Raw genomic sequence first — 6000 nt, 5'->3', positions numbered from 1 at the left:
TCAGACTCTCATTTAAGTTCCAGTAGTTGACACAGGGCTAGGAGGCCAGCACAAAAGATTGACCAAAGTGCAGAAGCCAAAACAGACAGAGGTCAGTTTATTGAACTATTAAATAGGTGTAAACACTTATTTAACTGATTAACTGAATGAAACAGGCAGGGAAATTATGCGAGGGAAAACAGCACCTTATTTCTAACTGGACTTGAGTGACGCAAAGTGGGCTTGGGACTGGAGTGCACGGGACAGGGGTCTCTGTAACATAAAACTGGAGATAAGCGCTTTCTTCCAGGCGATGCAAACTCAGGTTTCTGAGTAGGGCGGGCAGGAGGACAGGCAAGTGAGGCTGGCATGAGGCTGCAGACAGAGTCAGGTTGAGAGTGGATGCAAGGCAAGCTTTAGACACAAGGAGACTAAATAACAAGGAATTGTGGCCGTGTTGTTACCATAGGTACCTGATGGACTAACGAAGGAGAGATGACCACGCCGAGCTTAAATGCAGCCATGCTGATTGTCACTGAATGAGGAAGAGGTGAGTGTCCAGGATCCCACCCAGGAATGGAAAAACACCAGCCGCTCACTCAGCCCTTGACAGTATTTAATCAAAGGTGTGAAATATGTACTTTTTTGAGGGGACCATGGTTCAGGGGGTTGCCGGTTTGATCCCCTGCTCTGTCTGTCTTGGACGTTGTGTCCTTGGGCAAGATACTTCACCTACCACCTACTGGTGTTGGCCATTAGAGGCCGATGGCACGATATGGCAGCTTCTGTCAGTCTGCCCCAGGGCAGCTGTGGCTACAACTGCAGCTTGCCTCCACCAGTGTGTGAATGTGAGAGTGAATGAATAGTGGAATTGTAAAGTGCATTGAGGGTCTCGAAAAGCGCTGTATAAATGCAATCCATTATTTTCGACTGATGAATGATTTAATAAAATTAGTGAAATGGTTATAAAACATAATTTGTGCAATAACATGTGCCATCTGTATATATCTGTAAATATGGGTTTTTGTTAAGCATCTGGTTTAAAGATGGTAACAAATGGCGAACAAATTACTTTTTTTTGTCAAATTATTGCATTCTACTTAAACTCTGGATTGGCTGGACTATTAATTTTTCATAGGGTCAGGGTTGGATAATTTGTTTTTTGCTTCCTTACCAAATTAAATCATCATATACAAAAGTTTGTGTTCTGCATTTACTTTAGTGTCTAATATTGAAATTACTTTCACGATCAAAAACATACAGCATGTGACAAATGCAAAAAGAAGAAAGATAATCTTTCATGCCACTGTTTGTGTACAAGGTTGTTTACGGCAGTCTGACCTTTGACCCTCGTTGTAAGCTACAGTATATGACTGGTTGGTCACAGGATGAAAACCCCGTCATATCAGACAGCATTATCAGTCAGAATCTGGAATAACTCTAAACCAGTAAAATATAGGAAACAGATTAGCCTGAAATTGGAATTGATTAATTAAATGCCATTAATTTAATGTAAAACACATCAAATACATTATTTATTTCCGATTGTATTTATATTAGGGGAGACCGGGGATAGTTGTAACATTTTTGACATTTCTGTCTGTAAATTGAAGCTCTTTTAAGGTAGTGGATTCAAAATGTAATGCAAAGTATTTACATGTCTCTGCTATTAAATAGTGCAGCTATTTTCTCTGCAGCACAATTACCCATTGCATGGTATGGTCTCAAACACGAAGAGTGAAATGTTACAATTAACCCCATAGTCTGGGTTAGTTGTAACATATCCTGGGGTAAAATGTAACACAATGAAATAAGGGTACTAACAAAACATTAACATGTAATCTTTGTTTATTCAACACATGAATGCACTTACATCCATTTATGTAGCTGTGTGTGTGTGTGTGACAGAATGCAGAAATCTAGCTTTTGAACATATTCCAACCCCCCAAAAAAGACAAATTATGGAATTTTCTGCAACTGAATATTTCATTAATTTTGGTTGGTCTTCCTTGAGTTTGGCCTCATTGGCTCAGTGGGCATTGTAACCTGCAACTCTTGCACCAATTTTGAACGTAACAATGAAGCTGAAAAAATGTAGTTGTTCACCAGCATCACAATTCCATCACTTTTTATCATGGCTTACCTTGGTGTGGTTTGCAAAGTGCTTCAGAAAGATGAGGAAATCTGTTTCTTGCACCCATCCTGATTTATTTCCACTACCAGTACTTCCTACTGGTCCATCTCTGACACAGTGGTCTGCATAATGTATGTGTGGGAACACAAACAGTGGAGGAATTGTGTTGTCAATGGCATCAACCGCATATACAAATGCGACCAGTGAACCTCTCTCTGCTGATGTCGTTGCCCCAACTTGTTTAATATAAGTTAAAGTAATAGTGTGGTAAGTTGTAACATCTGCATTATTGTTACAACTAACCCAGACTGCTGCTGTTACAACTGACCCAGACTCCTATAGCCATGTAGGCTGTAATGTTGGCTGTAATGTTAGCTAGTTAGCTAACATTACAGCCAACGGCTAAAACATTAGCACTAAAGACCTACACAGAATATATCCCCATAGACATACAAATAACATAATTTAAGTTTGATGAGTTTAACTGCAAAGCAGATAATGCTATTACAAATTGAAATAAAGTAGAAAAACTTACTTTTTGGCATACAAATTACTTTTTTTCATGTTAAATTGTCTGTGTTTGACAAAATGTGCTGATTTTTCACATGTGATAGCAGAACTGAATTGGGCATGCACAGGATGAGTCACATCATTTGAAACGTAGCCCTGATTGGAGAAATTGGAAGTGTTACAACTGACCCACGTTACAACTATCCCCGGTCTCCCCTATATATTATAATTATATTATATATGTAATTAATTATAAAATCATGAACAGGATATATGCAGGTAAACTGAGGGTCCGTTGAGCTGTCATTGAATGCCAAAATTAATTAAATAACATGTCATTAAATAATTAATTGTGGCCAAATAATAATAATATATAATTAATTAAAATATGCCAATAATTAAATAAAATTTGATATGAATAATTTATTAAATGTCTTCAGAGTGGCCATTTATTTAATTATTCAAATATTATTTAGATGATTCGCATTTTAATTAATTAATAAAACGTTTAATTATTTCATGGCATGTTTATTTAATTAATTTTATCACTCCTGGACCTCCATACCTAAGTGCTGTAAATTTCAGTAATACTGAAGAGTATATGTTCCTTTTTTCCCCCTGTAGAAAATCCTAGAAAGCCTGTAGTTAATCGGGCAGGAACTAGATTGCATTACTTTGCAAAGTATTAGAATACATATGACATCCACAGCTCCTTTAACATCCTGAGATCCACTGACACTACTGCTATTATTAACTAATCCTGTTAGTTAATGGGCAATCCACCCCCAGACCCAGGAGATTGTCCCCTTTCCTCTGGGGTGAAGACAAGTACACCTCCCTGGAGCCAGCTCCCCTGCTGATCCACATTGGCACTACAGAAGCTTACATGCATACCACCCTGAACAAGCCCACTCTCATCAGAAAAATGAATTCTAATAACAAATATCAATTAATATCAATTTATTTACACTAAAAATGTAACTGCAGCTCAGGTTTATCCAGAACAACAAAGTTACAGTAGTGGTATGAAATGCAGTAGTAATATACTCAGTGCATGGCGTCCACTTTGCTGGACATGTAACTAAATTAGCATAGGATAATTTGCACCATCTTTTATGAAAAGAAAGTAGAAAATGCTGTCGCCCAATTCTTTGTGCTGGACCATGCGACCATTGATTAAAACAACAGACAAAGTTGTGCAGATCTATAAATGTTAACTATAACTGTGTTTTCCATTCCATGCCATAACTTCCTGATATAGTTATAGCTCTTAACAGTTTTCTTGTCACGGTTTGCCGGGGCAAGCCGTGTGGATAAATAATGGACCCAAACAGCAGACTGCTGAAGTGGAGGGTGAGCTTTATTTGCAACCAAAAAAGTACAACAGAAGGGGTGGCGAGAAACAGAGCGGTGAAAACTCTAAACTGGGAAAACTAAATAAAACACTAACCGGAATACGAACGGGTCTTGCAGGGAGAATGACCAGAAAATAAACACAGAAAGGTGGAGGGGAAATAACACAGACGAACCAGCAACTACTAAGACAGAAAACACAACTTAAATACACTCAGAGAACACAGGGAGATTACACACAGGTGGGGAACACAGCTGGGAGTGATTACGTGACGAGACTAGGGAGGCAAACTGATAACACTCACATGAGACGCAGACCTTTACAATAAAACAGGAAACACATACACGCAATGACATAACCTACCAACATAACACAGACTAGGGGACACAGAACATAGGAACATGGACCATGAAACAGGAGTACAAACACCCAAGGCAACCAAAACCACAGAATACTAATAAACTAAACATAAACACGGAGTCGCAGACTCCGGACCATGACAGAACCCCCCCCTCAAAGGCTGGCTCCAGACAGCCCAACAAGAAACAAAACGGCCAGAAAAAACAGAAAACAACCCGACCAGGGCGGGCGGCGGGGGTCCAGGACGGAGGGCTCGAGGCAAAACAAAACAGGAGCACCAGAAGGCCAAAAGACAAAAAGAAAAACAAAACACGAGGCCAAAGACCAAAAGAAAAGAAGCACACCAAAGCACAGGAAAACAGAGTCCAAAACCAAAAAAGACCAATAAAACAAAACACACCATAGCCCAAGGAAAACGGAGCCCAAAACAGAAAAGGTCAGGGGGCCGGCCAGGGGGCCGGCAGCACAGGAGTCCAAAACAGAAGAGTTCAGGGGGCCGACCGTGCGGACGGCAACGGCGGCGACGTGGACACAGTTCGGGAGGCCGGCCGTGCGGACGGCAACGGCGGCGACGACAGCGCTGGTCCGGGGGCCGGCCGTGCGGAAGGCAACGGCGGCCACTCAGGCGACGGCGGTCCGGGGGCCGGCCGTGCGGAAGGCAACGGCGGCCACTCAGGCGACGGCGGTCCGGGGGCCGGCCGTGCGGAAGGCAACGGCGGCCACTCAGGCGACGGCGGTCCGGGGGCCGGCCGTGCGGAAGGCAACGGCGGCCACTCAGGCGACGGCGGTCCGGGGGCCGGCCGTGCGGAAGGCAACGGCGGCCACTCAGGCGACGGCGGTCCGGGGGCCGGCCGTGCGGAAGGCAACGGCGGCCACTCAGGCGAAGGCGGTCCGGGGGCCGGCCGTGCGGAAGGCAACGGCGGCCACTCAGGCGAAGGCGGTCCGGGGGCCGCCCACGACGGCGATGGCGCTCGGCCAGTGGCCTAGCCAGCGGTCTAGAAAACGGCCGTTTAGCTCCAGACCCAAACGAGGCTGGGCCAGGCGAGGCTGAAGAAGCTGCTGAAGGCACGGAGGCTGGGCCAGGCGAGGCTGAAGAAGCTGCTGAAGGCACGGATGATGGAGCTGGGCCAGGCGAGGCTGAAGAAGCTGCTGAAGGCACGGATGATGGAGGCTGGGCCAGGCGAGGCTGAAGAAGCTGCTGAAGGCACGGATGATGGAGCTGGGCCAGGCGAGGATGATGGAGCTGCAGCTGGCAATGAGGCTGCAGCTGGCGATGAGGCTGCAGCTGGTGATGAAGCTGCAGCAGGCGAGGATGAAGCTGCTGCTGGCTGGACGGGCTCCTCGGGCCCTCCAGCTGACGAGGCAGAAGGCTGGACGGGCTCCTCGGGCCCCCCCAGCTGACGAGGCAGAAGGCTGGACGGGCTCCTCGGGCCCCCCAGCTGACGAAGCGGGAGGCTGGACGGGCTCCTCGAGCCCTCCAGCTGACGAGACAGGAAGCTGGACGGGCGCCTCGGGCCCTCCAGCTGACGAGGCGCGAAGCAAAGGCCGGAGCGGTCCCTCGGACCCTCCAGCGGAAACAGGAGACAAAGGCCGGAGCGGTCCCTCGGACCCTCCAGCGGAAACAGGGGACGAAGGCCGGAGCGGTCCGTCGGACCCTCCAGCG

The sequence above is a fragment of the Simochromis diagramma genome, unplaced genomic scaffold, assembly GCF_900408965.1.
Source record: "Simochromis diagramma unplaced genomic scaffold, fSimDia1.1 OVJJ01000753.1, whole genome shotgun sequence".
Taxonomy (NCBI): domain Eukaryota; kingdom Metazoa; phylum Chordata; class Actinopteri; order Cichliformes; family Cichlidae; genus Simochromis; species Simochromis diagramma.
This window is presented reverse-complemented; position numbering follows the sequence as displayed.